Below are 17291 nucleotides of genomic sequence, written 5' to 3'. Positions count from 1 at the left end.
TTCTTCGCAGACGCCAAACATGGACCTGACTCTAGAACCCCCATCATTGCCGACCCCATCTTCACCCACACTGGGAAAGAAGAAGAGGAAGAAGCCACGTAGCACAGACCAGAATCACACCCACCCGGCGAAGAAAACGAAAGAACAGCGTTCACCATCGCCAGTGAAGTCTAGCCCCAAGTGTGCCCAACCCTTTGAAAACACCCCCAACCCCACGATGACGAACATTCTAAATACTGATTCTTTAGAAAACCTATACATGCAATGTTTTGGTTGTTTATATCATTAGTGTGTTATATGACGGCTCCCGTGTATCATTTTGCCACACTAAATCTGAACAAACTATCCTCTACAGTCAAACACCATGCCTTAACTGATTATATAAAGCAAAGTGTTCTAGATCTTCTTTTCCTTCAAGAGGTCGGTACAGACGATTTTACATGTGGCCACGACTACCCTATATATAATAATTTCACATACAACGCCACAGGTACTGCCATTTTGGTACGACAAGGTATACCTGTTAACAAAACTTTCCTGCTTCCCTCTGGGCGAATTACGTGCGTCGAATTAGGTAAAATCTGGTTTTGTAATATCTATGCGCCTTCAGGATCAGTGGCCCGCGAGGCACTAAACACTTTCTATGCAACAGAAGTGGCGACAACTTTAAGGGGCAACCACCAACATATTGTCCTTGCTGGGGACTTTAACTGTGTGTTACGACGACAAGATCAATATCCAGGGTTTAACTCATCCCTTAGTCTCTCTACTCTGGTCGCGGCCTTTCGCCTAGAAGATGTCTGGGAAACCGAGCACCAACAACTGGAAGGATTCACCTTCATACGTCCAGACTCGGCCAGTCGATTAGACCGTTTCTATTAAGTGCAAACTTATTACCCAAAGTGTCATCTATAAAGATTTTTCCCACTTGCTTCACCGACCACCTCAGTGTGCAACTAGACATGGTTGCCAAAACTGCGGTTCGGAGACGGGGATACTGGAAACTTAATAGTGGGATTCTTCGAGATGAACAATTTCGAACAGCCTTCAAACAAAAGTGGAAGGAGTGGGAAAATATGAGCAGGCGCCAAACTCACATCATTACATGGTGGGACACGTTCCTGAAGCCGTCAATCAAGCATTTTTGTATAGCATACACACGTATGATGCACAATACAACTTCTATTACCGCGTACTCCACGAGTTGACGACACCACTCATACAGTGCGACCCAGTCCTGCAGGAACTGAAACGCATAGAATCTGTCCTACTGAGGATGCACCACGAGCAAATGGCAGGTTTCGTGGTGAGAAGTCGCCTCTCAACAATTGACCCCCAAGAACAAGCCAGTATTGCCCATGTAAGCGCAGAACAGCGAAGTGGGAAAAGGAAACTCATAACTAGATTGCAACAAGGGGACGAATGCCTCGCACAACCCTCAGACATTCGTGCATGCCCATATGAACACTTTGCAGCAGCACAATTTAAGGCATCCCAGGCGGAAGAAGAACACGTGTCATACCCCGATATCCCCACGCTATCAGGGGAAGATGAAGCCATTTTAAACCAACCCTTCACCAAGGAAGAAGTGGAAGCGGCCATCCAACAAGCTCAAAAAGGAAAAATCCCGGAAATAGACGGACTACCGATTGAATTATTTCAAACATTTTGGCCTACCATGGCATACGTGCTTATGCGGTGGCTCAATGCCTGTTTTTGCGCAGAAGAAGCTAGGTCGTACAAGCTCGACAGGTGCCATAGTCTTAATCCCAAAAGTGATACATCCCTTAACACCTGAACATTATCGCCCCATCACTTTGTTATGTGCCGATTATAAAATATTGGCACGAGTATTAACGCGCCGACTACAACACCATGCAGCTACCCTACTAGGCCCCCATCAATGTGTGCACGGAACTAATGGTAATAGCGTATAACTACCGTCCTCACCAGCATACGAGACATCGTTACTGTAATGAATGAAGCCCCTGACTCGGAAGCATCTCTAGTGGCCCTGGACTTCAAAGGAACATTTGACTCATTGTACCAGCACTATCTATTTCGGCATTTAACTCACGTTGGATGCGGAGAATCCTTCGTAGAAGCGATAAAGAGCCTATGCACCCAGGCTCGTGCACATTTGTGTGTAAATGGAACATTATCCTTGCCGTTTGTTCTTCAACGCTCTGTTAGGCAAGGTTGCCCTTTTTCACTCCTCGCCTTCTGTAGAGCTCTTAGCCCCTTCCTACACCAAATAAATCAACGACTACGAGGAATACGAGCATATGGCATGACCTACCGAGCTTTTGCATACGCCGACGATGTCACAGTGGTGGTGCGTGATCATCAGGATTATGTTAACCTAATGGAAATCTTGGAACAATTACGAGTAAATACAGGCTTGTGTCTGAACCTGAAAAAATCAAAAATACTACCCTTGTGGACAATGGCATGGAACTGGACAGAATCTGTCCCAATGACCGTGACGGACGTATTGAAAGTACTCTGGATCTACTTCTCGAGAAACCTGGTCGAGACTTCCAACCACACATTTCAAACCATAGTGCCTAAAATACAAGCAGTATTACACTTCAACCGACTCCGCCAACTGTCACTAAGCGCTAGAATCAAATATGTCAACACTTATGCACTCTCGAAACTATGGTATGTGGCGCAAATACTACCCGTGCCTACCCAAACGGCTGCGAGATTCCGGAGAATGATCACACGCTTTCTCTGGCACGGTCACATGTTCCATGTAGCTCATAACACACTATGTCTACCAACTCGCCTTGGAGGACTAAACCTGCTCAGTATCGACCGACAAGCGCAAGCCTTATTTTTGCACCGCCATATCACCATGATAGTCCAGCATCAAGATAGCATCACGGCTCGTGTGCTACGCTCCATGCTGGATCAAGTGGAACTATGTGCCCCAATTTAGCCAGGTGTTATACCCACTAAATTTCTCTATTTACGAACAACCATAGTGGAAATTTGTTACATGTCGATGCTCCTTCCAAGTGTGGATCCTTCTGATATAACAGTCAAATCTCTATCAAAAATGCTGCAAACCCGGATGAAACATATTCCGCGTATTGTCCCATTATTCCCCAATGTGCGCTGGAGAAACATAGCGGCGACCCACCTCCCCAATCGAGTGCGCTCCATATGGTACTTAACTGTACACGATGCTATCGTCACTAGAGTACGATTGCAGAGATACCTTATGGCAGACAACTCCCATTGTACCAAATGTGCAGAGGACGACACCTCAGTGCATCGACTGACGACATGTGTAACAGTCGTGGAACATTGTAAACACCTTAAGAAGTTACTTGGAATCATATGCCGCCGCTCCCCGAACGAGTTCACGGTGAACCACATATTAGCTCCAGAGTTTCAGTATTTTCCTCTCACAAGAACACGTGCAGTGCAATTTCTCATAGGACATTATGTCTATTATGTGCTTGGCAACCAACCTCATGTACCAAAACTGTCATTCAAATTCTAGGTAAGGGTCCCGGGTTCGAATCCTGGTCGGGCTTGGTTGTTTGTGAATGTCCATTCATCAATTTAATCATTTCATCAATCATCAAATCAAAATCAAATTGTAGGCCAGTGAACAATATTATCACAATGATCAGATAACCTGTAAAGCTTTGTATGCAAATTTCCTACATGTGATCCTTTGAAATTCACGTCCAAATGTAAAATCTGTGTAAGTAATAGCTTCTTTCAATAAAGAAAATTTAAAAAGAAAAAATAGTCGGTGACGCGTCTGACTACAATGCTCAAGGTCCTGGGTTCGATCCCCGTCCGGTTCAAATCCGGGAACTTTTCTAACGTTGGAAGCGGCTCCGGCACCAACCCAGCGTCGAATGACATGGGGGGGGTACCTGGGGGAAACCCTGGGGGGGTAAAGGCGGTCAGGGGTATGATGCTGATCACATCACCCCCACTCAAGACCGGATCAAGAAAGTGTGGGGCCCCCACACCCCCTATACGCCTTCATGGCGTGGTGCTAAGCACTTCATCTTTTTTTTTATTATTATTATTTAACGCTTTAGCCCGAAGCAAAGTAGAATATGCAGAAGAAATATGGGCTCCTCAGGACAAAAAGTACACGCATAAAATAGAAATGCTACAGTCTAAATTCGTAAGGTACGCCACTTATAAAGAAACGAAAGAGGCATGTATCCCCGATACGAATCATACACTTCCCTCTGTAAACACCACAACCTGCCTTCTCTCAGCAAAAGAAGGAAGATGCAATTGCTGTGTTTCTTATACAAAATCATGAACAATAATATTCAAGTGCAACATCTTTTCTGGAACAAATACACATATCTGTTCCTATCTCCAAGACACGATCCAAAGGGGGGCCTCTTTTACTGTAGTAACAGAAGATGGAACATCATAAATAAATCACCTATCAGGAGAATGTGTGAACTGTACAACAGATGTTCCAAAAGGGAACCAAAATTAGGTTTGGTTTGGATTTCACATGCCTATTAGGGTATTCAAAAAAGCTATTCAAGGAATGGAAGAATAAATGTCAACAATGTAAACATAAACGGAATTTTTGTAAATATATATTTCTTTCGTAGTTTATTCTCAATTACATATATGTACGTACTTTCTAGAGTGTCAATTATCTAGAGGTCCTTTATTACATACATAATTAATATATTTCTTTATGGTAAATAACTTCTATCATTGATTTATACTGTGTTTATTTTATATCCATATTTTATGTAATTTATAATATATTATATTAGTATCTCATTCGATCCCCGGCCGGTTCAAATCCGGGAACTTTTCTAACGGTGGAAGCGGCCCCGGCGCCTACCCAGCGTCGAATAACATGGGTACCTGGGGGAAACCCTGGGGGGTAAAGGCGGTCAGGGGCGTGATGCTGATCACATCACCCCCACTCACGACCGGATCAAGAAAGTGTGGGGCGTTACCCCCACACCCCCTATACGTCTCCATGGCGTGGTGCTAAGCACAGGGGAACACTTTACCTTTTTTATATATATATATATATATTGTACATGGTGGTAAAAATCTGAAATACTGAGTGTGCATTGTAATAATTGAAATATTGTATTCATGTAGGCTATTTTTGTACATAATAGTCAGATATTTTATTCCACTCTCTTCAATGAACATATATTATTATAATTCGCTTTGTTAACTGTTGTATACACATTTAATTTAGCGTTGACATGTTTTATGTTTATTTACATTTCTGCACAATAATATTTCTTATCAAACTGTAAATTTACAAACTCAAAGCAAAAAATGTAGAACACTGTAATTGGGCATTCGCCTGTTGTGTTCAATAAATAAATAAATGTTTAAATGTTCAAGAAAATTTGACGAAATGTATTCTTATTTGCATAATATTTGGAATCGAGGGGGGCAATTGCTCCTCTGTGCCCCCCTGCAGGTGTCCTTGGCCGTCAACGTTTGCCCCCCAGAATTGAATTCCGTCGAAGGTTGGGGGGCAATGCCCCCCTGTGGTTGCGCCACTGTACTCATGGCCAGGTTGGGATTCGAACCCGGAACCCCTGGTGTCGTAGCACACCATTGTTTTCAAATGTTTCTGAAGGTAGAAGTCCTAAGGTGTCAGATCTGGGGAACGTGCAGGGCTTTTAATAGATCTCCGTTGCCAATCAACCTAAATAGAAATTTACCATGAAGAAATTGCCACAATGTTCACATAGTGTGGTCACACACTGTCCTGTTTCAAAACTCTGGAAAAGTGCCATATCCCGTAAACAAGAATGATAAACCTGTTCACTTAACCAATCCAAGTAGCCCTCATCATTTAAGGTTCCGTTGTTAAATATGGACCAACCAATCCTGTTCTCCATACCACACCATTAGCTTACCAGCAACAACCATTCGGCTGGAATATGTTTACTGTAGATTATCATATCACAGGTATTGCATATTCTTTTTATTAACTTCACCGTGAACATAAAAATTAGCCTCATCACTGAATAATTTTTCATTCCAAAGGAAGTGTCACGTTATAATTGTTTGAGACACCTTTCCCAATAATCTTCACTATTCAACTCTTTGGAGATTGTCGCTGATTAAAATCATATGCAACGGTACGTAAACTTCTCTCTCGAGATGACAGTGTGATATCGATGAGTTCCTAACACGTTAGAAGCATTCTAATGCTTTGTTTTTAACACCTCGAAAGGAGAAAATGGTTACAAGCATGCAGTACTAACTTTTTGCTAGTTAAAGAAATGTTGAGAAAAAAAAACAACACACAACTAGGGATCCCCGTGTGCCTAACCTATTTCTGTCATGACCAATTTTACTTAGGATAACTCTTTTACATTTTGTAGGGGGTGTTAAGGGACTTTTGACTCATCATAGTAGGCTACATGTAATAAGGCTTTTATCAGTCACATAGTTACACATATTATATCTTCTGATCCCATTGTAGTCCTCGAATGATTTTTTGATATCTATTAGAGTATGGCATGAGGGACCAAATATATTTTTTCACGATTTTTGGTGACGTCGTGTTTTGAGATATTCAAGGTCAAAGGCCAAGGTCCCGTGACAATATTTTATTTTTATCCAATGGTAGGCTTGTTATATATCACTGGAAAGCATGTTCAATTCCCTGTACAATAAGCTTTATTTGAGTTTCCTAGGCGAAATAGGGGCGGAGTTACAGTACATTAAGTATAGATAAGCGGGCTCAAAAAGGGCAATTTCTGCGAACTTTGACCTTGAATAATTTGACAATTACAAGACGCACGAGGCTCAAAATTTTCACAGTTACTGAGTTCCATAGATAGTTGCAACTCCCCAAATTTCATGAAAATCTAAGATGGTCAGGTTGTAGGTTGTGTTGATTTCGTATGGGATGACTCAAAGGAAATGCTTCCGTCTAAAGCGGACTCGAGAAAATAGTACATCAACATCACACTTCTTTCGAGGTTATAATACTCGTATGTCCTACTTCTTCCTTTGGAAATAAGATTATCTCTGTTACGGCTAATCGCTAGTCCATTTATTTCTTTCCATGCCGTACACACTTCCACGTTGTGGTCAAATGTGAACTAGAACTTGTCCAATTTTTCTTTGATCGTGTACATGAGCAATTTCAGAACGTTCAAGATTTTGAATAGGAATGCTGTTCAACGACTTTGAATTGCGTTCAATTCAACTACTTGTTCATGATCAATTTGATCGTGTACAAAGCGCTTTAGCGAATCTCTTGCGTATTTCTAGCTGTTTCATGGTGTCACGTGACTAATGTCGCGCAAATATGCGAATATTCTGACTTATTTTTTCACCTCTCTAAAATATTTAAAATTCAATATTTTTATTATTTTCCTTTGTCATCGCCGCATCTCCCGATGACCGGACGCCTCGCCTCTGGCTAGGAATTATAAAGATTAAAATTGGGCCTCTCCGCCCCGATAGTCTAGCGATATCACTGCAGCCTTGAAAATAAGAGGTCCTGGGTTCGATCCCCTATGGAAGCACATTTCATTAAGTGGCTCGGATTGCACTATAAGCTGTAGGTCTCGTCCAGAATAACTATAGTGGACCTTAATACAAATCCAATCAACTAAACATTGCAATGCGGTGTAAAAACCAGCATGCTTAGGCAATTTTATCGCACGCCTTGGCCCACATGTTAATTATCATTTATGATGTTAGAAAATAATTTCTGCAGTACGGTCATAGTGGCCAAATTTTATTCTGTGCAGGAGAATCCATCTTTGAAGCACATCTAAGACCATTGATCGCATTCTGATCAGCCTTTATACATAATATATTCTGAATATTATTACAGCAGTTATTTTCACAAATCAAATATCCAGTGCAAGAGGTGCAACTACGTCAATGTGTTTGTCTTCTAGTGAAGGCGAAATTATAGTGAAAATATGTTTCTTCTTTGAGTGTGGCACTTTCTTTCTTTGAGAAATGTTACTGTAAACGGAAGTCATTTCTACCCATTTCTAGTCCAAAACGAAAGATATTTTATGTTGGGAGAGAAAATCATTAATACGCTTTCTTTTCAAGGGTATTATTTTTAATTTCATGCATAGGCCTACTTTATTAAATTGGTCGTCCCCATTTACTGACGCACGAAAAGCTACATCTTTCGTCAGTCCCTACTGATTTGGACAGTTTAGAGTCCGAGTAAAAGCTGATGCCAAAAGTTATGGCACACTACGAGCAGGAAGGAAACTTAAAATAAGGACCGTGCAACAGCTGCTTGCAATGGTAGAAACATTCAAAATGCCTTTCACGGACTTTATAAGCTCCGTGTTTTTTAAATGCGCATACCCCATTAATAACTGCTTGCGGCAAATCAAGTGCACCTTCGTAATCGAATAGGTAACAAGAAGCTGTTCATTGAGCAAAAGCTTGCAAAATCTTTGAATATAAACAAGGTTGAAGAGCAGCTGCTCATAAAAACAGACGTACCTTATTGTAGTTTCTTGCTGTCGCTCTTTTTCTTATTTTATCACAAAAGTATTCACACTCTTTCAGTGGCGTAGCTGCCGCCCCCGCCCCGAGGTATAGAGGCCCCGCAATGGTCTCTTTGTGATTTTAAAATGTGAATACTCCCAGAAATTCAACAGATGGTGAGGCTTATATGAAAAAAAGAACCCTACGAAACAGATGTGGGTCAACAATGACACAATTCAAACTAGAAATTCTTAAAGGCGAGCAATAATTTTAGTTATTTATTTACTGTCCGTGAACTAGAATATGTATCCAAAGTTGGCACTGCAATTAAAAAAAAAGAACGCCCCGATATGTCCACTAGTTTCAGATATATGCATGATTTCCTGAAACACTTCATATTAAATGTTTAAGGGGCGTAAGGGTGGAAGCTCCAGGGGGTGAGGGGTGGCAGGCCCGTACCCAAGGGGGGGCAAGGGGGCTATGCCCCTCCTCGAGCCATGAAATAATTTGATGCAAACCTACAAAAATAACATGTATATTTTTTAAGATTTTGCAAGAATTTAGGTTTTCTTCTTGTATAAACGAATGGGTTGTCTCTGGAGAGAGGCAGACTCCAGAAGTCTGCAGTCTAATACATTTATTAATTTTAGTTTTATAACCATTTATGCGAAGCTGCAAAAGGTTTCAATCTGGTCGGGACAGTTCACCATATTTACTCCCTGTCTAGACTTTTTTCGAATGCAGTCTTGATGAGAAAATGTCCTCCTTTTGTGGTTAATTCACATTCAGACATTATAAGAATAATTCCATAGCGTTGATGGTCACATTAATGTACGAATTCCCATGGCGGAAGGGTGATCTCCCACCTTCCCACCAACGATCTTGTTCTATTAAAATTTTTCCCCCATTAAAATTTTCCGAGGGTAAGAGTTTGTGTTATAACAACAAAGATAAGCAATTAGTTTGGACTTCAAACATACTTTACTAAGGATAACATCATAAATACCTACAAAGAAGGAATAACATGCTGTCAGCCTGTGTGTGAATGTTACATACATCTCTTGTTCTCTCTCTCTCTCTCTCTCTCTCTCTCTCTCTCTCTCTAGGGCTGGTAACAGCATGGGGTAAAAATATATTTCTACAGTCATGTCATAGATAAGATTTTAAAATTATATCAAATTGGACTAGTAAGGAACGGAGCCGTAGCTGCGAAGGTGTTTATCATTGTCACCCTAGGCCCCTGGAACCTAGAAATTTGACCGACCTGTTATTTCTCCTCCATTTCTCACCTCCTTTCGTCGGGAATAAAACATAGCATTTGCATGTTAATTTAATAGGAAACTAATGTCTTCTTAAAGTTTCTCATTTCTTGTCCCTCCACCTAGTTTTCTTTAATTTGCAATCGATTTTGCTAGATGTGAACAATAACACACACTGCTTCAATGAAGATGGTGTGGGATACACAACTGAATAGCTTCCTAGTTCCTGGGTGTGTGTTTTCGAGTATGTCAGTTTCACTCTGGCACAATGAAACATGTATGTAGATTAACTTATACTTTAATAACACGAAGCATGTAAATAACACTGAATATAATGAAAAGTTCCTCACAAATTTACACGAATATGACGAGGCGTACCACACCTGTACGTCGTCTCACGACTCAACTCGGACTCGCTCTGCGCATGCGCACACTGCAGGGCAACAAGCTTAATAAGAATGTCAATTCGTCTGAAAAACAGCTTACTGTCCTTTCATTAGCCACATTTCTTGAATGCGAAGTTTTCTTTTCATCAAATTCAGGGGAAAAGAGTAGGTACATAAAATTTCTACAATGTCTAAGTATGTCAGCTAGCCTACGTCTAGGTAGGGGTGGGGGGCGAAAATCATTCTCGTCCTGGGCGCTGAAATCTCTAGCTACAACTCTGATAACGAAATATTTCCTTTTGAGAGACCATTAATAGATTTACACCATTATAAAAACATAACACAATAAAAGTATGAAAACTTAATTATCATTTTTAATAAAAAGCAGTGATTATTGCTTTTGCTAAAAATGATAATCAAATAATATTTAACACTTATTAAAAACACTTCACCTATCTTCTAATTTCTTGACATTTTGTTGTTCGTGAAAGGAATTAATTTGCTATTTTATAAATGTAGCAAATTAATTTGTTTATAAATATAAATATATAAATAAATTAATGAATTAATTAATAATATTACCCCCTCAAAAAAATTCTGGGTACTAGCCTGATGGGTGGGGACTAAAGCAGTTTAACAGTACTGTGTTTAGGTCGATAATAATAAAGGTTTTGTGGTAACTTTCAAATCTGGTAAGCGGTTTCCAGTTTGTCGTTTTTCCAATTTTCTACGGAATTCTTGTAGTTTTCTCCTCCGTTCAACATTTTCTTCACGCAGTAAGTATTTACTTATGGCAGTTCAGCGTTAGTACGTCCCGTTATTGTGTGTGAAGAAATGAACAATGCAGCCCCACACACTAGTAAAATTAGAAATATGAATGTAGTAGGAAATTTAAAACGGAAGAACACTACATTGACAACTGAAATCAAGAAACGAGATACCACCAAATCACATCAAAGAGAGTTAGCAATGCATAGTAGTGTATGACAATCAGTTTTTGTCACCTACGTTTTCGTTATTTTATACTTTTTCTGTAACTTCGTATCCGCTTGAAGCTTCGGTAGAAAAACACCACGTTTCTGAACCTTTTGTGTTTTTCTGCTTTTGTCAACTTTTCCCCCTTTCGGTCGTAGGAGTTCGGGACCAACAATGTGCTGTGATAAATCTTTCACTGTTTTTGAGCGACTTTTGTACATTTGGCGACGGAAAGTCAACTTGGGAGGCCAATTACTGGAGGAACATGTTACGTACCGGATGAGGGTAGAACTATTCTTTTCGCCCCATTCTAACGCAACACGTGTGCTTGAAGAAGCTGGACCAGGCAAAAAATGGACGCTTGACCACCAACGTCGTAACTTCAGATTCCCGCGCCTAAAAGTCAGTCCGTTGTATTCGAAGTTTCAAGCTGTCTTTATATAGTGGCAGAACGAACAAACACATACAGTCTACCGCCAGTTTTCGAACCGACAACACCTCTGCGACAGTCGGAGTAAAGATTCGGGACTTTGTCTTTTTCTACCGCGCCGTGTATTTTATCCTGCGTGAGTGAGTGACAGTGACTAGTTGTACGAATACGCAGTGTTAATTAGTGACCTGTGCACTGGATTCGCGTTATTCGTTTTGTGACGAGGAACATTAATACCACTATGGCGGGCTAATCACGAGAGAAGGAGGGCCTTGGGTCTTCCTAGCTTGCATGAAGCCGACAACGCAGCAGATCATCGCTCAGCGTCGCGACGCCACACCACTAAAACGCCGCCACAAGCGCTACAAAAGCCACAAATGACGCCCACAGCCCGATTAGAAGCCATGAAATGATACCGCCGAAAGCCGCCAGTCGAAACAGCATTCCTAGAGTACTTCGACGCCGACACCGACGCCCGACGAGAATTCTACGGAGAGAGAGAGAGAAATTGGAAGATGAGGCGACACCAGCCCACACTTAGATCTACCGTCTAGAAGAGAAGATTGAGATAATGAAGCGACACCTACTGCGTCTTGAGACGACGCCGACGTCCCGCGTGAGATTAGCAGCGAGAATCCACGAGTACCCCCGGTAAAGAACTTCGCCCTTTTTCGCCGTCCCCCCAGAAAGAGAGAGAGAGACGATGCGAAGCAATTAATCGCTCCATTACGAGGCCGACAAGATTATCGCCGTGATGTTGAAGCGTAAAGGAAGGTGTGTCCCAGAAGATTGCGAAGTGCCGCTACAAAGAAGTAGCGTGGGGAAGTGTTAGTGCTGCAAAGAGGACCGCGGATCGATGTCCCGCCGCCGTTTAGAGGACTACGGTAAACGTCGCTGAAACGTCTAGAACGTCGAGATGGTATAGTATACTACTGTTAATTTTCTATATGTGTGAGTGATCATCTACCCAAGCCTCCCAAGATCGGTCGTCGGACGAAAAGATACCTGTATTTAAAATTAAAAGTCGCGAAGGTATTGATTATAATTATTTCTTGCCAACATAATCTAAATTTCAAAACAATTGCTAATTAGGAAGATCGATTCACAGCATACTGTTGTTTTTCCACGCTCTGCGCCGAACTGTTGAGTAATATTTTTGTTTATGTCACCTTATATGCTTTACTCGGTAATATTTGATTAAAACTGCATAAATCGTGTATCTATTGCAGAAATCATCCCTCAAGTTTGCTAAGTGAGGAAGTAAATTAACTTCGTGCTATTTTTAATATATATTCATACATAAGTGTCTTCACTTTCTAGTCTGTAAACATGTGTGTCTTGCAGTTGATATCTAAGCCTAATGTTATTGAAGTTCCAAGGCGCATTAGTGATAATTCTACAACAATTATTTAAATGTCTAAATAAAGTGCAAGAATAAAAAGTTTACGTGTCATGCCCGTTGGCAGAATGTAATGAGCACGCGCAGATGAAAGTTTAGTATCTTTAATTCTAAGCACATTAACGTCTTCGGACGCAGTTTAATATTCCTATGAAGAACTAAATATTGCATGGTGTCTAAAAAGGGCCAATGTACTTATCTTAATGTAATTATTCCCCTGCGGTATGAGAGAGTGTGTGAATGCTTGAATGATAGTGAGGGGTTGTGTAATGTGTCTATTTTTTGTGTGTTATATAATATACATTATTGTTATATATGATTTGACTATGATTTGTGTTTAAACATATAGTATACTTATCCTCATAACTGGTGGTATTTATATTTTAGTTCAACGTTAAGTCAGCAAAGCATTTCTGCTGGCTAACATCAATTATTATTATTATTGATTATTATTATTATTATTATTCAACGTCACTTTATGCACGAGTCGGCTATTCGTCGGGGGTAAAAACCGATCCGGTCACACGTACCCTGGAATCAAAACCGTTAGCTGGGCCCGACACCTAGGAAGGGGACTTCGGTCTCCGGACTAAGTGTCAAACATAGGTCATGTACCAAAAGGTCCGGTGAGAAGTGAGGAAAATAGCCGCCTGAAAACTGAGCATAGCAAAATGCACCGAAATCTCAAGAAAAGAATACTTATCTTTGCAGACAGCCATGGTCGAAATCTTGCCACATACCTAAATAACATTGTGACAGGTGTCACCTGCAGTGCTACAGTGATACCTGGAGGGGGAATAAAGCAGATCACCAACAGCACTCTTAAAGACTGTAAGGTATTACGACAAAATGACAATGTCATATTGATATGTGGAACCAACGACGTGTCAAAGAATGAAGGAACTACCGTCACCAACACCCTAAAGCATGTCCCCAGCCATCTAACCCATACCCAAGTAACAGTAGCAAACATTCCCTTACGTCATGACCTCGAAAGAACTTCATGCGTAAATGATGCAACCAGAGCCGTAAATAAGGACATAGGAAAAATATGCATACGTTTCAGAAACTCATCAATACTATGGCAGGACACACTACAGAAAAACCTGCACACATGACATGGATTGCACTTCAACAAGGCCGGAAAACAGCATATTGCTAAATGTATCATTGGACATGAGCTACGCAAACAGCAACGAAGTGCAACAAGTAATGCCCCTAAAATGGACAGTAAAAGTCTCAAATGTGAGGTGCGCAAATGGTAAAGATATTTAAAATAGTGACAATCATAATGAATTGATACATGATGGAAAAGGAAAAGAGGTGAACGATGGAAGAGGTAGTGAAGTGGTAAGCGATGGAAAATTTAGTGAAATGGTGAATGATGAAAAAAGTAGTGAAGTGGTGAACGAAGAATGTAGTGAAATTGAAAATAGCGAAAATGACAGTGATGGGAGAATTGAAAAAGGCAAGGAAGTGAAAAGTGGCCAAATTAAAGAAAAACAAAAATAAATTTTTGTACGAACATCAGATAGAATTACAAATATTCCAGACAAACTGAAGAATGACTTTTTATGGTAAACGATAATGAAGCAAGTAAAATTAAAGTTGTAAGGAATATTAATACACAATCTACAACAATGTTAAACAATCAATCTAAACCAGTAAAAAGCAGGGAACGCAAAGACGTAAAAATTGCAAGTGAAGTAAAAAATAAAAATATGGAAAATCTAATGACAAGTAACTGTCCCCTGACAATTATGCACAATAATGTACAACGCCACCAATAAAATAGGGCTCATAGAATTATCCTTACATGAATTCCAACCTAACATTCTGACATTGACTGAATTTAGTCTCACCGAGGACGAATCACAATTTTATACCCTAGAAGGATATAGCTTGGTGTCAAAATTTACCAGGGAGCAACACAAAAGTGGAGGTATTGCCCTATATACAAAAACTAGCTTGACAAGGACAAAAGAGGTTAAGTGGCTTCAACCATTATGCAATGAAATGGTATTTGAAGCTGCTGGAATTGAAATTAATATAAATAATCATATTTATACAATAATAACATTATATAGATCCCCAAGCTGTAATATCAATGATTTTCTTTCAACATTTGATGTGTTACAAAGGCTAACACTGCCAAATTGCAATGTCATAATTCTAGGTGACATAAATATTGATCTTCTTCAAAGCAATACAAAAAGTAAAGTGTATATAGATCTTCTTTAATCTCATGGGCTTAATCAAATTGTAAAAAAAAAAAACACCAGGATAACACGCACTACTAAAACCCTTATAGATCACATTAGCACTAACATGCCTTCTGACATGATAAAAGCAGAGGTGATCCACAATTTAATATCCGACCACACAGCAGAACTAATGCAAGTACCTGCCCACAAACCACAATATAATAAATATATATGCAATAGAATGCAGAAATATTAATAAAGAAAATAATATGAGATATTTATGCTATCTTCTAAAAATAGAAGAATGGACAGAAGTGTACCAATCAGATACTACGGGAAAAATTTGGGAAAATTTAATAAACACACTCGTATATTATGTAAATGTTGCATGTCCTATTAAAAAGAAATATATATATATATATATATATATATATATTTAAATAAAATAAATAAAGATTGCGTCACTAACAAACTTCTGCAGAAAAAAATTGAACTAAAGAGTATCCATGACAAATTCATAGCTACCAAAGAGAAGATTTATAATGGCATGTATAAATGTAAGAAAAAAGAGTACGAGAAATTAATCAAATCTGAGAAAGCTCATCATCACAAAAAATAAAAAGTAATGGCAATAAGTCTACAATCATATGGGATATACTAAACAAGCAACGAGGGAAAAATAACAATAAAATCAAAGAAAATATCTCACTAGCTATAAATGGAACTGAGGTAAAAGACCCAGAAACCATAGCAACAATATTCAATAACACTCTTGTGAATGATAATCCAAACCCCAGATTGCAAACAAAATACAGTGAAAATTTGGGCCAATACACTAATGCCATTCAAAACTCTATGATTCTAGAGGAAATAAGTAACAATGACCTTGAGAAAACTATTAATTCCCTAAATAACAAGAAATCATGTGATATTGATGGTTGGTCTAACCATCTAATAAAAAAATGTACCCACTGTCTACTCCTGCCTATACAATTTGCTATAAATTCATCTTTAAGAAATGGTATATTCCCAAAGATCTTAAAAAAGAGCGCCATAAAACCGATATACAAAAAGGGTCCTAAAACAGACCCCTTAAGTTACAGACCAATAGCAATTACTTCACCCTTCTGCAAAATTCTCGAAAAAATAATCTCCAATAAAATCCATGATTTTTGCTCCAAATTTAATATTATAAATGAATATCAGCATAGTTTTCAAAAAGACAAATCAACGAATTCTGCAATAGTATAGTTTATAAAAATAATTACTGAAGCCTTGGAGGACAATGAAATTCCAAGCACAGTATTTCTAGATCTGTCCAAAGCATTTGACTCTCTCAACCACAACACACTTATGATTAAACTGTATAGTTTAGGTATCCGAGGTGGCACATTTAACTTAATTAAATAATTTCTCTCTCATCGAATACAATGCACTCAAATTGAGCACGCAGATAATTCATCTATCGAAACTTTCTACTCAAGCTACAAATCGTCAAAGATAGCTGTCCCTCAAGGATCTATACTTGGTCCATTATTATTCATCCTTTACATCAATGACATACCGATGAACAACATGACTCAAGCTATCACCTATGCAGATGACACTAACATAATATGTAGGGCAAAACAAAAGAACAATTAGAAATTCAGACATACATCTCAATTAATCAAATAACCCAGTACTTGAACACTAATAGCCTAAATGTAAACCATCAAGAAACAAATTTCACGATTTTTAACCCTGGCAACAAGATGAACTTTGATAGCTTGACGGTTTACTTAGATGAAAATGAAATAGAGTATGCTAATCATGTAAAATTCCTAGGATTGATCATCGATGATAAATTATATTGGGCATGTCATATTGACTATCTGTGATAAACTCACAAAGAATCTTTATCTATTGAAAATCCTTTCACAATATAATATTAAGGAAATCAATATGAACCTGTAGTATGGTCTTATTTATCATTAATTAGAATACTGTATTACAGCTTGGGGAGGGGCAGCTCACGTACATACAAAAATAGTGTTCACATTACAGAAAAGGGCTGTTAGACTTATATGCAAAATACCATCCAGATTCACATGCAGAATTGCCATTCGCGAAAAGAAAATTATGATTGTATACTCGCTCTATGTTTACAAATCTATTATATATGTACTGTACTTA

The 17291-nt window shown here is 39.2% G+C and overlaps 1 protein-coding gene across 1 annotated transcript in view; it reads left to right on the top strand.

Annotated features, from left to right (window-relative positions):
- Positions 1–17291, top strand: part of LOC145983856 (ankyrin repeat domain-containing protein 16-like) — a 68654-nt gene that overhangs the window by 6247 nt on the left and 45116 nt on the right. The window lies entirely within an intron of this gene.

Source organism: Lepisma saccharinum, chromosome 2, assembly GCF_977018435.1.
Source record: "Lepisma saccharinum chromosome 2, izLepSacc3.1, whole genome shotgun sequence".
Lineage (NCBI taxonomy): Eukaryota > Metazoa > Arthropoda > Insecta > Zygentoma > Lepismatidae > Lepisma > Lepisma saccharinum.
Note: the sequence above shows the minus strand (reverse complement) of the source record. Positions and strands in the feature narration are given on the sequence as shown.